Below are 19409 nucleotides of genomic sequence, written 5' to 3' on the forward strand. Positions count from 1 at the left end.
CTATATATCAGAAGGAGAAAGCATTTTGGTTTTGATGGTAGTCATCCAGGACAGATTTTTTAAGTTTCTCTGAATTATTTTCATGAACAGACATTTAATTTATTTATTTTTAACAATTTTAACAGTTTTATTGAGATGTAATTGACCTACCTTCACCTTGTTTTTGGTAAAGAAAAAAATTGTGTTTTTACAGAAACACACACCCATGAGCCCAAGATGGTAACATCCATCACCCCCCAAAAATGCTTCCAGCCCTTTTATAGTGTCACTTTCTTACCTGTCACCAAGTTCTCATCCCCAGACAAGCATTGATATGCTTTTGCCTCCTGTATTAGTCCATTTTCACACTGCTATAAAGAACTACCTGAGACTGGACAATTTGTAAAGAAAGTAAGTTTAATTGACTCTCAGTTCTGCATGGCTTGGGAGGCCTCAGGAAACTTACAATCACGGCAGAAGGCAAAGGAGAAGCAGGCATGTCTTATGTGGTGGCAGGAGACAGAGAGCAAGGGGGGGAAGTGCCACACTTAAGCCCTCAGATCTTGTGAGAACTCTCTATCACGAGAACAGCGTGGGGGAACATCCACACTTACACCCTCAGATCTCATGAGAACTCAACATCAGGGGAACAGCATGGGGAACATCCACACTTACACCATCAGATCTCATGAGAACTCACTATCACAAAAACAGCATGGGGGAACCGCCACACTTACGCCATCAGATCTCATGAGAACTCACCATCAGGAGAACAGCACTGGGGAACCACCCCATGATCCAAACACTTTTAACCAGGTGCCTTCCCCAACATGTAGGGATTACAATTCAACATGAGATTTGGGTGGGAACACAGAGCCAAACTATGTCACCTCCTATAAATTAATTTCATTTTCTATTTTTTAAATGCACCGTAAATTGTTTACTCTTGCGTCTGGTTTCCTTCACTCAGCAACATAATTACGACATTCATCTATGTTGTTATAGTCCGTTCTTTTTATTGCTGAGTTGTCTTAATTTTGTATATTCACACACCCGTTGATAGATATTTGAGTTTTCTCAGTTTTAGGTTATTACAAATAGAGCTGCTATGAACCGCTGATGTACAGGTGTTTATATAGACATGTTCTCACTTTCTGAGGGAGTGGGAAAATTACGGGAGTGGAATGGCTGAGGCATAGCGTTAGTGTATGGTTATGGTTTTTAAAAACTGCCAAACTGTTTTCCAAATTGGTTGTTCCCTTTTGTCTTCCCATCTCCTCTCCAACACGTGGTTTGATCAGTCTTTTACATTTTTGGCATTAAAATGAATTTACACCAGCATTTCCTTGTGATTTTTCTTTGCATTTCTCTAATGACTAATGGTGAGCATCTTTTTTTTTTCTTTTTTTTCTTTTTTTTTTTTTTTTTGAGATAGAGTCTCACTCTGTCACCCAGGCTAGGGTGCAACAGCATGGTCTTGGCTCACTGCAACCTCCACCTCCTGGGTTCAAGCGATTCTCCCGCCTTAGCCTCCTGAGTAGCTGGTACTACAGGCGTTGCTAATTTTTGTATTTTTAGTAGAAACAGGTTTCACTGTGTTGGCCAGGCTGGTCTGAAACTCCTGACCTCGTGATCTGCCTGCCTCACCCTCCCAAAGTGCTAGGATTACAGGCGTGAGCCACTGCACCCAGCCTGAAAATCTTTTTATGGGCTTATTTGCCATCCATACATCTTCTTTGGTGAATTTTCTGTTCAGGTACATTGCATAAATAGTATCATGTTGATTGCTTTTTCGAGTTCTTTATATATTCTGAAGACACATGTGTATTGGATATTCAATTGGCGAACGTTTTTCCAAGTCAGTGGCCTGTCTTCTACCCTGTGAAAAAGACTGTGCAGAATTGGTATTAATTTTTTCTTAACTGTTTGATAGAATTTATCAGAGAAGTCACTTGGGTATGAAGATGTCTTATCTGGAAGGATTTTGAACATGAATTCAGTATCTTTAATGATCTATTTGTAGTTTGTAGTTTCTGAGGAATTGGTCTATTTCATCTAAGTTGTGAATTTATGTGAGTGGATACCAGTACTCCCTTATTATCCTTTCAGTGTCTGCAGGGGCTCCAGTGATAGCCTCTTCTCTGTTCTCTGTCTTTTTTTCTTTGCCAGTCTTGGTAGAGTTGTATTATGTTATTTATTTATTGAAAGAAAAAGCTTTTGATGTATTTTCTCTGTTGTTTTCTGTTCAAACAATTATAAATCGATTTCATTAATTTCAGCTCTTATCTTGATTATTTCCTTCCTTCTTCTTCTTCTTAGGTTTATTTAGTTCTTTTCTTTCCTAGTCTAAAAGTAGAAGCTTAGATTAGTGATAGGAAATCTTTCTTCTAATATAAACATTTAATGTAAACTTCCCTGTATTTGTTGCAACAGCACAGAGTTGATGGTGTGTTCACCATGGCCTGGTGTCCAGGCAGCTTTGCACCCCGAAGTGGGCATTAATGCAAACAGACACAGCTCCAGGAGAAACCTCTACTTCAGGCTCAAGGGGCAGGACATGAAACTCTTGATGCTCCCAGTGTATGGGAGTACCATTTCTTATTTCCTACATTCTTCCATGCTCCGTCTCAAGAAATCCCGTAGCAGAGGGCCCAGAGACACCTAACACTCCGCGAGAGTGGAACCTTCCTCTTCCATCAGCAAGGAAATGGTCCTAAGAGAGTGGGGTGGACCTCTGGGGCTGTTTTCCTCTTCCAGTGAGCCTGCAGCATGGCCCCAGGTGCACATGCAGTCCAGATGAGTGCACAGCAGAGATGGAAAATGCAGCCCAGATTTCAGGCTGGAGGTCAGAAAAGAGGAGAATCTAAAAGTAAGACTGGGAAAGAGAAGACGCTGTGGAAACTGACTCTCTCTGTATATTTTAACAAACTCATAGGCTTGCCTCCAAGCTGCAGTGGCTGGATCTTATATTACTTTACCTACATTCTTTTCAGCTCAATTTATTTATTTGTTTTCACTTTTTTTTTTTTTTGGAGATGGAGTCTTGCTGTGTCGCCCAGGCTGAAGTAGTCTTGCTCTGTCACCCAGGCTGAAGTACAGTGGCACAATCTCAGCTCACTGCAACCTCCATCTCCTGGGTGCAAATGATTCTCCTGCCTCAGCCTCCCACCTAGCTGAGACTACAGACATGCACAACCATGCCCAGCTAATTTTTGTATTTTTAGTAGAGACAGGATTTTGCCATGTTGGCCAGGCTGGTCTTGAACTCCTGAACTCAAGTGATTTGCCTGCCTTGGCTTCCCAAAATGCTGTGATTACAGGTGTGAGCCACTGTGCCCGGCCTGTATAGACATTTTTAGAGCAATTGCAGATACATAACAGGACTGAGTGAAGGTACAGAGATTTCTCCGAGACCTTCCCCTTCCCTCAAACCCACAGCCTCCCCTGCTCTCAAAAATCCCCTACCAGAGGGTTAGGTTTACTATAATTGATGAACTTGCATTGACACATTATTATCACACAGAATCTGTGGTTTGCATGAGCGTTTCCTCCTGGTGCTGTACATTCTCACGTCATTTAGGGAAGGTATTTTTACGAGAAAGGCATTTTAGGTCAACATATTTTTCTTCTAGTATTTTTAAGGTTTTACTCTTCTGTCTTGCACTTTTTCCAAGAAGAAAGCTGCTGTCCGTCTTAACTTTGTTCTTCTGTACACAGTATGTCTTTATTTCCATATGCTTTTAAGATTTTCTGTATGTTACTATGTTTGAATAAGCACTTTGGTGTAGTTCCTTCATGCTTCTTGTGCTTAAGCTTCATCAGGCTTCTTGGATCTTTGAGTTTACAGCTTTTGTAAAATTTGGAAAATTGTTCAAATATTTTTTCTATTCCCTTTTTTATTGTTTCTCCTTTAGAAGTTACAATTTCATGTGTGTTAGGTATTTGAAGTCCTCCCACATATCAACAATGCTCTGTTGATGTTTCTTAGTCTTTTTTTCTGTATGTTCATTTGGGGTGGTTTCTATTGCTATCTCTTCAGGTCCACCAATCTTTTCTTCTGCAGTGTTTAATCTTCTGTTCATCCAATTCAATGCATTTTTTGGTTTAAGTTATTGCAGTTTTTGTTTCTAGAAGTTTAATTCGGATCCCTTAAAATTCTGCATGTCTTTAGGCTAGGTGCAGTGGCTCACGCCTGGAATCCCAGCATTTTGGAAGGGCAGGGCAGGCAAATTGCCTGAGCCGAGTTTGAGATCAGCCTGGGCAACATGGCAAAACCCCATCTCTACTAAAAATATAAAAAGAAAAAATGGCTAGGCATGGTGGTGCACACCTGTAGTACCAGCTATTCAGGAGGCTGAGGCAGGAGTATTGCTTGAACCCGGGAGGTGGAGGTTGCAGTGAGCTGAGATCTCATGCCACTGCGCTCCAGTCTGGGCAACAGAGCAAAACTCTTTAAAAAAAATTCTGCATGTCTTTAACATATTTAATTTTTCTTCTAGTATCTATTACTATACTAATTCCATTATCTGTGTAATTTCTGGGTCAGTGTTAATTGATTAATTTTTCTCCTTATTATAGATTGTATGTTTCCACTTCTTTGCATGCCTGGTAATTTTTGAATAGTACCAGAGTTTTAGTTTGTCCAGTGATGTACATTTTTATACTTCTATTAATATTCTAGAGTTTGATTTGGGATACAAGTAAGTCCCTTGGAAACAGTTTGATGTTTGGGGGTTTTGCTTTTCAGCTTTGTCACGTGGAGCCAGAGAAGAATTTAACCAAGGGTCAATTATATCTTAGTACTGATGCAGAACAATGAAGTTTTGTACACAGTGCCCGTGAGTTACAGAGTTTTTTACTCTGGCAGATGGGAACAACCCTTCTTCCTTCTGTCCCTGCCCTGGGGATGGCTCCCTCTAATCCACTCTGGTGGTCCTTTTCTGGGACTTAGGTAGTCTATTCACATGTACGTACTGATCTGTGTTCTGCTCATGACTTGAGAGGGAGGCTCTGAAAATCTCTGGAAATTCCTATCTGTGCAGCTGTCTCCATTTTGATTCTCTGCCCTGAAACTCTAACTGGTTGGTATCCCTCATCTCTCATCTCTTCCACTCAGAGAGATCTCCAGATTTCACTTTGGTTCCCCTCTCTGTGTCAAAGCCCAGAAACTTCCATGAAGTCAGCTGGGGCAGAGTTAGGGATTAATTCGTTTGTTTTCTGTCTCTCAGGGGTCACCGACTTCATTGTCTGGTGTCAGATAACCTGGGAGCCATTGCCTCCTATTTATTGTCCAGTTTCAGTTGTCTCAGGAGGGAGGGCAAATCGGTGACTCTTGCTCCATCTTGGCTGCAAGCAGAAATCTGGGATTTATTTATTTTCTATATGAGTTCCCTACTGTATGGGTTTTTTTTAAAACTATTAAATTGCTCCCGGAACACTATGCAGCCATAAAATTGAATGAAATAATGTCCTTTGTGGCAACATGGATGCAGCTGGAGGTCATTATCCTAAGCGAATTCACGCAGGAACAGAAAACCAAATACCATGTGTTACCACTTATAAGCGGAAGCTAAACATTGAGCACACATGGACATAAATATGGGAACAACAAGCACCACAGGCTAGGGACAGGGGGCATGAGTGGAAAAACTACCTATCATGTAGTATCCTCACTACCTGGGGGACAGGATCCATACCCCAAACCTCAGCATCACACAGTATACCCATGTCACAAACCTGCACATGTACCCTTGTATCTAAAATAAAAGTTAAAGTAAAATTGAATAAAATAAATTGCCCGTGGGGTATCTTGTGAGCACCTACAATTCTTATTATGGAGAACTTTCTACAATGATGGTTTTGTTTGAACAATTTTATTTCTTTTTTTTTTTTTTTTTTTTTTGAGATGGAGTCTCACTCTGTCACCCAAACTGGAGTGCAGTGGTGTGCTCTTAGCTCACTGCAACTTCCACCTCCCGGGTTCAAGCGATTCTCCTGCCTTAGCCTCCTGAGTAGCTAGGATTACAGGTGCCTGCCACCACAGCCAGCAGATTTTTGTGTTTTTAGTAGAGACGGGGTTTCACCATGTTAGTCAGGCTGGTCTCGAGCTCCTGACCTCGTGATCCACCCACCTCGGCTTCCCAAAGTGCTGGGATTACAGGCATGAGCCACCATGCCCAGCCTGAACACTCGTATTTCTTAAGATAATTTTTGATAATGTGGATAATATTTTTCTATGTGGATAGCTGTTTTCCTGCTTTGATTATTTAGATTATGTATACCACCTTTTCCTAAACAGACATATCTCCGTACAAAAATTAACATAGAGCAGCTGGTATTTCATAAAATGATGATGCTAGACGTGAGTTTTGGATAGGAAGTGGAGGCGAGTCCTATATTTGTTTGAATGTGCATGGATTTTAATTAAGTTAAAATTAAGCATACTAGAAATTGTCCAGGAAGCTGATGACTTTTATTCTTTTTCTTAGGAATAACTTGGGTTGGGAGCTTTAATGACCACATGGTCAAAAATGCATTTATTTCTGTAGAGTTCTGAACAGAATTCTGAACATTCTGTGCCCCTCTTCAAAAAAAAAAAAAAGGTGTTTTGGCTCAGGACAAACTGCCACCTTCTTTGTCCACAATAGAATGTAGGAGTTAGCAGGAAATCCTCCATTCTCTTATTGATGATCTACCGGTGCTTTAACCCGGAGAACTCTGAGACATGAAAAAAAACTTCTTAAGATATTTAAGAATTTATAAATAATGAGCGTAGAGGGATATGCTTTTTAAAAATTACCTTTCACTTACATTTCCCGTATATTATCTCAAAAGTTTTTGCAGCAACCATTACTTGTAAGTACTGTATGACCATTTATCAGGTCAGGAATGAGGCTTAAAAAATTAGGATTTTAGCAAATGCCTCTGGTCTTTATTATGTGCTCTTACCATTCAATTTCAGTGATCAGAGAAATTATACATAATATCATACTAACAATATTTGTCTATTTCAAGCAAACAAAAAACATATTAAGACAGACTTGAAAGGTATAAGTCATATGTAAACATGTATTTTATTTATATGGTATAGATACATACACATACATAGACATATATATGTGAGTCTTATACATTCTGTCCTCAGAATTCTCATACATTATTTATTCACTTGGTTAAAACTGTAAATTCTTCATATGAAGCTACACATATACTTTCTCAACATAATTCATTGAAATATTTAAAATTAAGAAGTCATCTCAAGTAAAATCTAACAAAGTAAAATACTGCATGGTGCCTTTATTCTAAATATTTATTTATTGCCAAAATGTTCTCTGAAGACCTAAAAGCTTGAAAACTCAAAGACATCTCCATAAAAGTTATGCATTAAGATGAATATCGAGTCCCACAAACTGCCTGATGTTATTCTACATGTTGAGGATACAAAGATGAGTAGGTCACGCTTAAACCCATTATCTCAAGGGAAAGTTGGGGTGACAGACACCCCCACACTGTGGCGGGGTCAGCAGAGCCTAGGAGAACTGCATGATACCTCCAGGAAGAAGAGCACATAAGCGCTCCTGCAGGGGCCTTGAGCAACGATGAGAGATGGACACATCCAAAAATGCAAAAGAGGAGCTCCCAGACTTAGAACTGGACCTGAGCGTAAGGGTAGTTGAGTTTAATATGAAAAAGAGATGGGCATGAGCAGCATCTTAAGGTGTACAGGAAAAGACGCCACCATTGCAGTGGCATAAGAACAGGTGGAAAAGATGAGAAAATGAGAGAAAGGTGGAACCTTTGTATTTTAGCGTACAAAACTTGGACTTTATGCTGTAACTAATAGGCATTGAACATTTCCTGCAATGCTAATAACGTGATTGTATTTTTCTTTAAGCTAGATCAGGGGTTGGCAAACTTCAGCTGATGGGCCAAATCCACCCAGCAGCCTGTTTTTTAAATAAAATTTCACTGTTACACATCCATATCCATTTGTTTTCATATCATTTTCAAAGCAGACTTGATTGTTGCAATACAGACTGTATGGCCCACAAAGCCTAAAGTAGTTGCTATCTGGCTCTTTCGAGAAAATGCTGACTTCTGAGCTGGATTGCTGTACACAGAGCTTCTCAACTTGGCATTTGATATTTGTGGCCTGATAATTCACCATCGTCGTAGACTGACCAGTGATTTATAGAATATTATCAGCATACCTAGTCTCTATTCACTGAATGCAGGAGCAGCACCCCGTTCCCATCATGAGAACAAAAACCTCTCCAGACACTGCCAGATGCCCTTGAGGAAGGTAACATCACTCCTCTTTAAAAAACACTTTCAGCAGCTAAGTCGAGTTTAGTTTACGATGGTAGCTGAAGTTAAAACAGTGGTAATTTTAATGAACTGAGGGGCTAGTTGTGAAAAAATATATTTTGAATCTAAAAATATAACAATTATAAATATGGGGCTTAACATAGATGAAAATTGAAGATAACTTCTGAAGGTCTAGCTTAGGTTACAGGAAGAGTAATGATGCCCTTCACTGAGATAAGTAATAATGGAAAAAAGCAGGCTAGGTGCAGTGGCCCATGCCTTTAATCCCAGCGCTTTGGGAGGCCGAGGCGAGTGGATCACTTGAGGCCAGGAGTTTGAGACCAGCCTGGCCAACATGGCAAAACCCCGTCTCTACTAAAAATAGGAAAATTAGCTGGGCCTGGTGGCACTCACCTGTAATCCCAGCTACTTAGAAGGCTGAGGCAGGAGAATCACTTGAACCTGGGAGGCGGAGGTTGCAGTAACTCCATCTCAAAAAAGAAAAAGAAAAAGAAAAAAAAGCAGGTACCAAGCAGAAGATAATGGGTTTAGCTTTAGATGAAGCAGGTTCTAGGTACCTGTGAGATGCTAAGGCAGAGGCGCTCTAAGATTATATGCGTATGAATGTAAGAATATATATTCATGTATCTATAAGACAATTCTGGCAGAAGACATATATTTGAATATCACCAGAATATGGCTAGTATGTAAAACCAGGGTAATAAATGAAAACCAGATTGCAGTGTTAGAAAGGCCAAGGGAATATAAAGCTTATGCAAATGAGAATCAAGAGTTTCTGCAGATCGGGCGCGGTAGCTCACACCTGTAATCCCAGCCCTTTGGGAGGCTGAGGCAGGCAGATCACCAGAAGTCAGGAGTTTGAGACCAGCCTGGCCAACATGGTGAAACCCTGTCTCTACTAAAAATACAAAAATTAGCTGGGCGTGGTGGAAGGTGCCTGTAATCTCAGCTACTCAGGAGGCTGAGGCAGGAAAATCGCTTGAACCCGGGAGGCAGAGATTGCAGTGGCCCGAGATCGCACCACTGTACTCCAGCCTGGACAAAAAGAGCGAAACTCTGTCTCAAAAAAAAAAAAAAAAAAAACTTCTGCAGTAGAGAGGATCAAAAAGCAAGGGTTATTATGAATTGTCCATTGGGTCTATGAGTTAGGGAAAGGTGTACTGAGGATGCTGGGTAGAAGAAAAATGATGTAGATTGAGGCATGAATGGTAGTCAAGAACTTACGAAACATAATGAGAAAAAGACAAAAAGAAGGTAAAATACGAAGAGTCAAAAGCTCCATGGCCTCTAAGATGTACTCTAAGTGGGAGTCATACTTAATGCTGGCTGGATACGTTTCCAGTAATCCTGTAGGTGAGCAAGACACAGTGTTTCAATGTTTATAAGGGCAGTTTCCTTGTAAATCTCTAAAGTGTGCAGGTAATTGCACTTGGTGGGTGGCAATCAGGACAGCATGAGAGCGTTTTCAAGGTCCCCAGCATCATACCAAATATTTGCAACAGTCTGTCAAAGAGATGGAGTGTCTAGGAATGAAGCTTTTGTGAAGTCATAGCTTGCATCTATTTCTATTCCATAATATAGATCTGTGGTCATATGCAGTATGTATCTTTCTATTGCAACACATATATAATGCATTATGTATAAAGACAGGCTTAAAGTTGATCCATTTTGTCATTTTTACTGAAGTTAATCCACTCAGCAGTTCCTGTTTCTAAATGTATTTTAGATGTTTAAAATTGATGTTAAGCAAATTGTCATAGTCTTCTTTTAATACCATCCAATCTAAAAGTGTAGAAGAAGACACATCTAAAGAAAACCTGGGTACTTATAAATTTTTTAAAATAATCCAGATGAATAAGAGGAAAAGAGAACGATTAGATAACAATCATGTAGGGTGCAGTAGCCTAGAGAACCAATGATAGCATTGCCAATTCATCCTAATGACTGCATCTGTTCCCTATGTATGGAATTGATGGCACCAACACAACTGCCGCCTCCTCAATATGAAAGAGCAGGTTGATGACAGACTTGATGATGACTTTGACCTCAGAGATGGTGACCAGGTGCCAATTAAAGTTACATTGTTGATACCCTTTAATATAATTAGAAATGAAAATAAGAAATGAATGGCTATGAAATTGCACTTTTACCTTGACAGCTAATGAAATAGGCTGTATGCTATACATCACTCATGTATATGTATTTGTTTAAGGGGATGGTCACTAGCATGATCATATCCATGAATTATTATTAGAATAATATTAAATAATACTTAAGTTTACTCACTTTATTAAGTATGCATATATGTAAACACTATATGTTAATTATGTTAAGAAATAAAATAACATTTAAGTAATTATTAAAAATTTTTCTCCCACCTCTTCTCATTTCTCCTTCCTTCCCTTCCTTCCTTTTTTTTTATTCATGCAGCAGTAGTTTGTGAATGTCTGCAACATGCCAGATACTGTGGGACACTTTGGGGATAAAAATATGGAATGCACAAAAATGCCCCTATCTTCAAAGCCAGAGAAAACAGAAAAATGACCATTTGGAGTGATAAAGTAGAAGGGAGCCCAGAAAGGAAGCATGTAGATTGGTCAGTGTGGGTTTATGGGTAGAGCTTTATAGGACATCCTGCAGTAGCTGACATAGAGTTGAGTCTTTAAGACCACTTAAAATGAGCCCGAAAGGGTTGTCCACACAAGCGGGTGCAGAAGTGCAACACTGAGGGAGCATGTGAGTTCGGCAGGTTCAGCTTCGGGGAGAGCAGATCCCGATGGCCAGGGAGACGTTGAACTAGGGAAAGACACAGCAAGGACTGCCGCATGAAGGGTCCTGGTGCCAAACTAAAAGCTAGGACTGGATGCAGGAGGTGAGGAGTCACTGCAGGATAATAAGCAAGACCATGAAACAAATTAACTAGATAGGGCATGAGAGTTGCATTTTGGAGACTATTGATGAGAGTAATTGAGGAAGATTTAGTTGAAGTTGTAGAGAGAAAACTTCATTGAGCTGAAGAAAACGACATAAACTTTCGAGATGTTTAGGATGTGGAAGGATCGCAAGTTGATGAACCAGTCTTGACAGAGCCGAGGTCCGCAGGTAGGGAGGCGGAGACAGGGCGGACCCAGTGGAATAGGAGCGAATGATTGGGGATGTGAGAGGATGGATGGAGACAGCAACTTGTCTTGAGGTCTCCTTGGGAGATGGAAGCTGTGCTGTCCAGAAGGAAATTCAATACATAGGTGTGAAGGTCAAGAAAGGGAGAATTGCATTTGAGTACGTAACATTTTTTAGTCATTCATTCCTAAATGATAGTTTTAACCTTGAATGTGTTTGTGATTGCTAAAGAAAGACATGCTGGGAGAGCCAAGAAGCAGATGCTGAGGAGCACATACACTTAGTGGGAGTGTGGACAGAACAGGCTCTATAAGGGATACTGACAATGTGTAAGGCAGGTAACAGGGAACAACCAAGTGTGGATGATAGTCAGTGATAAGGCGATTTCAGTGAGGGAGAAGTCAACAGATCCATACACTATGGAAACAGAAATGTGTGACAGAGAGAAGCTTTGAAATATCATTATTAAATTTGACCTATAACATGTTAACTATCTTGATATGGGATGCTTTGATAAAGTGGTGTGCCCAAAACTCCAGTCTCTGTTTGCAGCAGAGACTAGAGAAAATATGTTAAAACAAGTTCAAATGAAAAATAGATTTATAGAGATTTGTATTCTCTGCTGACAAAATTTATCTGTGCTGCCCAAGATAGACATAATTTGTGCTGCTTTGGAAAGGAATTATTTGCATTGCTAGAAGTTTTCTATATCCACAGAGCTATAAAATAACCTTCTCACAGGCAATGGAAGGTCACACTTCTGTAGAATTAGGTAATTACCAGAGGGCCCACTGGACACTGTCCAGCATTTCTGTCCAAAGGATACTCCAAGACAGGATTCTCTGCTTCACTGTGGTTTCCCTAGTACCAAGCACAATGCTATATTTGTGTTTGTCTCAATGGGTAGTTATCAAAAGAGGTAACTTCCAGGTAGAAAGCTTAGATAGGATCCAGCCTTTGAGATATGTGTTGTGTCAAAGGCATGTGATATATTAGTGAATATTAAGAGATGAACCATTTTATATAATATTAATTTCTTTAGGGTTCTAGCTAATGCCAATTTTAATCATGAGTTTTTTTGAATTTAGATCTTCATTACCATTATTAGTGCCTGTCAGTGAATGATAATATACCTTAATTTCCATGACATTTCAAATGTCATGCATCTTTTCTTATCATTTGGACCTATCCATCCAATATTTACAAATAGTGAATGTAAGTCATCAAAATACAATATGACAATTTGGTGCACAAATTATTTTCCCTCAGAATATGTGTCTGGGACTCTGATTCTTAATGTTGCTAATTACCCCTCACTATTATCCAGTCATCTTTGTTGTATCACTCAAAGGCAACAGATCTGTATTTAAAGTGTCTCACTGAAGAGAAATAGGAAGTCCATTATTTATATTAAATTGATCATTATGATATGTTCTGAAAATGTATATATCTGTTGCATTTCTTGGCTCAATGTGGCATAATAGAGTCAAATGACATAAAAATTCACTGCTTCTCACTGGCCAAATGTTTATTTTGTCTTTCTAATAAATATTGATTGGCTGTATTTTTAAAGTGATATTTTTCCAAATTAACAAACATAATTCAGTTCAGATGCCAAACTCTAGCTCTTACTTCAACCCTTGCCACACTTTCCGAAGGAGGTGTGCAGAGGAAAGTGCCTTGCTGTAGAAGCAGTCATGTGGTCTCAGCACCAGGCTGCTCCTTTGGAGATAATTGTAATTTCAATCTCAACTTCTCAATGATGTGCTAATCAATTGCACTGGCAATGATATTCTGAACAGTAGATTCATATGGTAGTGAGTAACTCAGCTTAATATCTGAAATAGGCATAAACTTGTTTAAATACTAAAATTATTGGCATTAGCCACAAAACTCCACAACACCAACCAGGCGAAGTGGCTCATGCCTGTAATCCAAGCACTTTGGAAGGCCGAGGTGGGCTGATCAACTGAGGTCAGGAGTTCAAGACCAGCCTGGCCAACATGACAAAACCCTGTCTCTACTAAAAATACAAAAATTAGCCGGGCATAGTGGTAGGTGCCTGTAATCCCAGCTACTTGGGAAGCTGAGGCAGCAGAATCGCCTGAACCCAGGAGGTGGAGGTTGCAGTGAGCCGAGATTGTGCCACTGCACTCCAGCCTGGGTGACAAAAGTGTGGTCTGCCTCAAACAAACAAACTAAAAACTCCACAACGCTTTTTAGCCAGTTTCAAGTACAGCCTCCTCTCTTCAGTAAGAGGAGAAAAACACTGGAATAACAAATATCTCGCACAACTAAATCTACCTGTTTAGTTTTCTGTCCCTGCTGAAAGATAGGAGGTCAGACTGACCTTGGTGAATATTTGATTAAGGAGCAAATTGCTTTAGGAATGGGATAATTTTACTTAAACCTCAGAGCTTAAACAGGTCTTTTATTTAGGCTTAAACAACAAATGAACATCTGTTCTTTTCAGTTTAACCAAACAAGCTGTTCTTGTACCTGATAAATACAAGCCATGGCTCAGCCAGTGAATTATAAAATGCATGAAGGATAAAGATATCGATTTGAATGTACAGAACAGGCCGGGCTCAGTGTCCTCCTGGGCATGCATGATCAAATCAGAGAACAGCGTGGTTGGTTCCTCTGCCTGCAACCATTATTTCAACTCCATCGCAGTCTGGGTTCTCCAAGAGGGCACAGTTTTAAATTAAATGTCCCCTTTGGTAGATGGTGCTGAGTATTAGGTATGCACGGGTGTGGAGTCTGTGTAGAAAAATATCCTAGGGCTGTATGGGAAGCAAGTACAAACCTGGCTAAAATAAACGTTACGTGTGGGAAAGGCTGCTCAGGAAATGGAGCTTGGTGTATGTCTCATGCTGAGACATTTCTAATTTAGTGTTTCACTTTCATCCATTTATTGAATAAATACAATGTTGTTATATGGCACAATTAAAATGAAATGGTGGGACCAGCTTTGAGTAAGAGAACCTGAGAGTATTGTCATGTAAATTCTTAGCAGATGCTCTGAATTCATTTTTTATCTGCTTTCTGGTATTGCCTAATCCCAGGAGCTGAAGTATAATTCAGCATTCTTTTTTTATTATTCAGCTCCCATATTGTCTGGGAGGAGAGACCCCCTGGCTTAATCACATAAAGTACAGGAATGAATCCCTGGGATTAAGACTGTGTTGCGGATGTGGTGCCTGAGAGGCGGTGGTTGCGGGGAAGTGAGCTCAGCGGGCCGCAGTCCTTCATGCTCGCCACCGCCACAGGCCGCCCTTCCGCATCGCTCCAGAAGACACAGCGCCTTTAGACAGAAGCACACAGAGGAGGAGAGGCCACAGCAGCCCGGTCATTTCCAGACGATGGTGAACAGCCCTGCCCAGGGCCTCAGGTGGTCCTGTAACCGCTCAGCAGGGCGGGCAGCCCCTCACTCCTCCAGGCCCGCTCCTTTCCCTTCCTCTGGGTTTCTGCCAACAGCGTTGGGAGAGTCAGAAACTGAGTCTCGTTTCAGATGCTGTTTTAGAATCTTAAGAGATTAATTCCTAAGAAATTTGGCCATAAGGACATTAAAATACTAGTAACAAAAACAACCACCACCACCATGAGAGAGGGTGGGGGAGAGGGGGAATATGACCCTGATTTAGAAGACTTGGAATTGAAGGCAAAAGCAATCATAGAATTTAAGAGAATAGCATAGAGTCTTGCCTTTTTTGTTTTCTGTATTATTATTATTATTATTGTTTGAGATGGAGTCTCGCCCTGTCCCCCAGGCTGGAGTGCAGTGGCATGATCTTGACTCACTGCAGCCTCCGCCTCCTGGGTTCCAGCAATTCTCCTGACTCAGCCTCCTGAGTAGCTGGAATTACAGGTGCCCACCACCATGCCCAGCTAATTTTTGTATTTTTAGGAGAGACGGGGTTTTGCCATTTTTGGCCAAGCTGGTCTTGAATTCCGGACCTCAAGTGATCCACCCGCCTCAGCCTCCCAAAGTGCTGGGATTACAGGCATGAGCCACCGCACCTGGCTGTTTTCTGTGTTACTAATATGCTTCATTTGTACATTATTCTGTATGTTGGTTGTCTTTATCCTTTCAAACACTAAAACAATAGGGACGAACATCTATCATCCCATCTCCCATATTGATTTAGCAACTACATTTGACTCAAGATCCTACGGTCCAGATTAAGATGCTAGCTTTGCAATAAACTGACTGTCTTATGACATAATGTCTTAAAATGTCATTCTGGAGTTGTTGTGAGAAGTCAGTGATGATGTGGAATCGTCTCTTATCACACCTGGAATTTATGGGCACTCTGTAAATCTTCCTTTGTTTTCCTGTTTCCCTGTTCCTCCCTCCCGTCTGTTTTTCCCTCACACTCCATTTTCAACTGCAGAAAGCTGCATGTAGAATTTAGGGAAGTCCTGCACCATACCAGTCCCCCAGACTGCAAGAAAGACCTCCTGGGGCTGTGGGGCAGCCTTTCCCTACGGTTCCAAGGAGGCTCCCAAGAACTGCATAGGAAAGACGTTTGCAGCAATGTGAAGTGTCACAATGTCTTCGTTTGAATGGTGCATCTGTGTTCCTAAAAGATGATAGCAGCCTGTTCTCCCTAGTTTGGAAGTAGAAGGGAAATCCCTGTTAGCCAGCCCCAGAAGCAGTAGCCCTGGAATTGTCATAGTGATAATGCAGAGACTTCTTCCTCCCTTAGCAGAGCCATGTGCAGACCATGGTGAGAACTGAGAAGCCTCATACGGGTCCCTGTAGATGTGAAAATAGACTCAAGACCAAATTCGAAGCCTCAGCACTCAGGAGGGGCAAAAGCCATGGCAAGATATAGCTGAAGTCCCCTTTCCATCTTTCTTGTAAATACGCAGGGCGGGGTCATGGGAACTGAGGGAGAAGACTGGTGAGCTCTATGGCTGTGCGTCCACATGTCTGCTGACAGGCCCCAGTTCAAGGGCACGGCAAGTGCCGGGGACTGTGGGGAGATGGGAGGTGATGTAACTGGTCCTGATGCAGAGGAACCTCAGGAAGGGGCAGAAGGCAAGAAGGGGTGGGCAGGAGTGCATGGTGAAAGGGGGCCCTGCCCTGCAGTGTGGGCGTGCAGAGGCTGCAGCACAGCAGAGGAGACCCACAACAGGACAGACAGAACTAAACTGCAATGATGGGTAGGATATTTCCTGTCAGAATGATGGGAAGGAGGGAAAAAATGTGCATGTGTAGAGAACAAAATAGATTTCTGTGTGAACTAGAACGTTTTGACAACTTTGTCTCTGCTTTCATATCCTTTTCCTTAAAAGAAAAAATAACTAGTCCTCCCTCCTTAGGGGAAAAGCACTTCTGCAGTCCCCACCCCTCCCCATCCCATTTCTCTTTCTTGTCCTTCCCGGCTCTCCACATTGAAGCAGGTTTTATATCTCTCTCAAGCCCACTTGTGCTCCTTTTTCTTCATAATCCTCTCTGTTTTCATGATGTATGTCAGTCTTGTTGCTAGGCAGCTGTTATGTTCAACCCACCATGCAGCCTTCTGAATGCTGGAAATTAGCCCCAAATAGCTTGAAAATCACCCTTCAGCACCTGCTCTGTGTTTACTGTGAGAGCAGGAATATGAATATAAGTTCATAGAATGGGGGAAATGCATCCATATGTAGCCATGGGCAGACAGCCACATTTGTGGTGTGCATGGCAGGTACAGACACCATGCAATGCCTCTGGGAAAATGCCCAGGAGTGGTTCTAGAAGAAAGGGGACATCCTCATTCTATTAGAGCTAAAATTTCTAAATAAGATAATCTGGTGGAAAATGGAAACATACAAAAATAAATATGAATAGAATGTAGACATTGCATGTATTTCTACAAATGTTGCTGCCTGCAAGCTTAATCAGTTTTCCCTTGCCTCTGAAAAACAAAAAGCACTCATTGATTCTATTTCATCCCCCAGCTATTGGTCTTTTCTTTGATTGATGTTAAGAACCACCAGCTGCTAGCATCTTGATGCCATCGTAATCTAGTTTCTGCCATGTCTGACGTTGCCACTGACGCCACAGTCACCAAATCCCACAGCCCCCTCAGTGTGCATCTGCTTCTCTTCCTCTGCAGTGTTCAGCACTGCCGACCACATTTCCAACTTTGCCTTCCCTTGGCTGCTCCGAAATTGGACGGCTCGCATCCAGTCCTTTCTTTCCTGGTCCTCCTCTCCCCTCCCCTTCACCACTCTCTTTCTCTGTCAGTCCTCCAATAGGTAGCTCCTACGACACTCCATTTTTCTCCTACAGTTTTTCTCTTTCTATTGATTATCCAGTCTTTCTGAAAGAGCACGAGGTTAATGGTTCTCCCCAAATATTATTTTGTTGTTCACAATTAAGTAATTGGAATATAACCATAATAAGATAAATAGTATAATATCTTGAAATAAGAAAACCACATCTTTTCTGAGGTATAATTTTGGTCCAAAAAAGTCTTGCTTTATATTTGACCATGTGCAGTAAAATTAGAATATTGCTTTACACATCTTAGTGATCTTGGCATTTCTTGGCAGAATATGTTGCTCGTAGTAAGTGTTCAATAAATACTTCTCAAACAGAATTAAATTTCCAAGGGGTTTCAGGACACTGAAACAACGTAAGTTTTACTTTCATAACAAAATTTTCCTTGAGAATGAAGCGGTAAAGCCAATATTTAACAAACAGAGACATTTTCAGAAAAACTGCGTCTGAGGTTAATAGATATTAGCTTGATAAACATACATTATATTTTCTAAAAAAAGATTCTCCTACTTCCTGATAGTCTTTTTAAGTAATCAATTAAAATTCACTATGTTTTAAAATCAACCTAAATGCCCATCAATGACAGATTAGATAAAGAAAACGTGGTACATATATACCATGTAATACTATGCAGCCATAAAAAAGAATGAGGTCATGTCGTTTGTGGAACATGGATAGAGCTGGAAGCCATTATGCTTAGCAAACCAACAGAGGAACAGAAAACCAAACACTGCGTGTTCTCACTTATAAGTGGGAGTTAAATGATAAGAACTCATGAACACAGAGAAGGGAACCACAGACACTTGAGGGAGAAAGGTGGGAAGAGGGAGAGGAACAGAAAAGATAACTATTGGGTACTGGGCTTAATAGCTGGGTGTTGAAATAATATGTACAACAAACCCATGACACATGTTTACCTGTGTAACAAACCTTCACATGTATCCCCAAATCTAAAATAAAAGTTAAAATAAAGTCACCATGTTTAATCTGAATCCTGTGGTGACTGCATAAGCTGTTTTTATCTCTAGGTCCATGATACATAGGATGCCAAAGTTCCAGTTTATACTGGAAGGAACAATCACTTTTGAAGAGAGAAACACTATTTCATCACTTTCCTTAGGTTCTTTACACCTTTTACTAGTTAGATTTTCTCTGCCTCTTCATTTCAGCCTGTCCTTTTAAAAATATAGACTCCAAAATGAAGACTATCTATGATGTGGCTCTTTCACTTATAATTTTGTAAGATACTATGATTTCTGTTTTTTTTTTTTTTAGTGTTATAGTCACAATACGTGAATGTATGGAAGCATGTTTTTATGCTTGAGTCCTTGATGTTGAGAATGTACTTGATGAATGGGGCTCATGTTAGATAAATTTTCATTTAACTATGATAGAATTTTTTTGAAACCCCACACTTAGTATACACTGGCAACTTAGGATGCAGACTGACAAGAAGAAGGGGAAGTTGAAAGTGGTCAGAAACCCACCACAAGAAAAGTGAGGCAAATGGAGCGTCTAACAGAACACAGCTTGAGGTTGGAACCCTATGAGGGCATGAGCATTCTGCACCATCACAGAAGCTGCATCCGTTTCCCAAACGCTCAGTACTGCCCCGTCCAGTCAGACAGAGGTGTATGGCAGTAAAGAAAGCAGCCACAGATAAGTAATTGGCAACCAGCAAGGTGATAATCTAGTGTGGGGGACTGGCTGA

At 40.8% G+C, this 19409-nt stretch overlaps 1 protein-coding gene across 1 annotated transcript in view; it reads left to right on the forward strand.

Moving 5' to 3' along the window:
- Positions 1-19409, forward strand: part of MYO16 (myosin XVI) — a 607071-nt gene that overhangs the window by 468900 nt on the left and 118762 nt on the right. The gene's annotated exons all lie outside the window — the stretch shown is intronic.

The sequence above is a fragment of the Hylobates moloch genome, unplaced genomic scaffold, assembly GCF_009828535.3.
Source record: "Hylobates moloch isolate HMO894 unplaced genomic scaffold, HMol_V3 SCAFFOLD_4, whole genome shotgun sequence".
Taxonomy (NCBI): Eukaryota; Metazoa; Chordata; class Mammalia; order Primates; family Hylobatidae; genus Hylobates; species Hylobates moloch.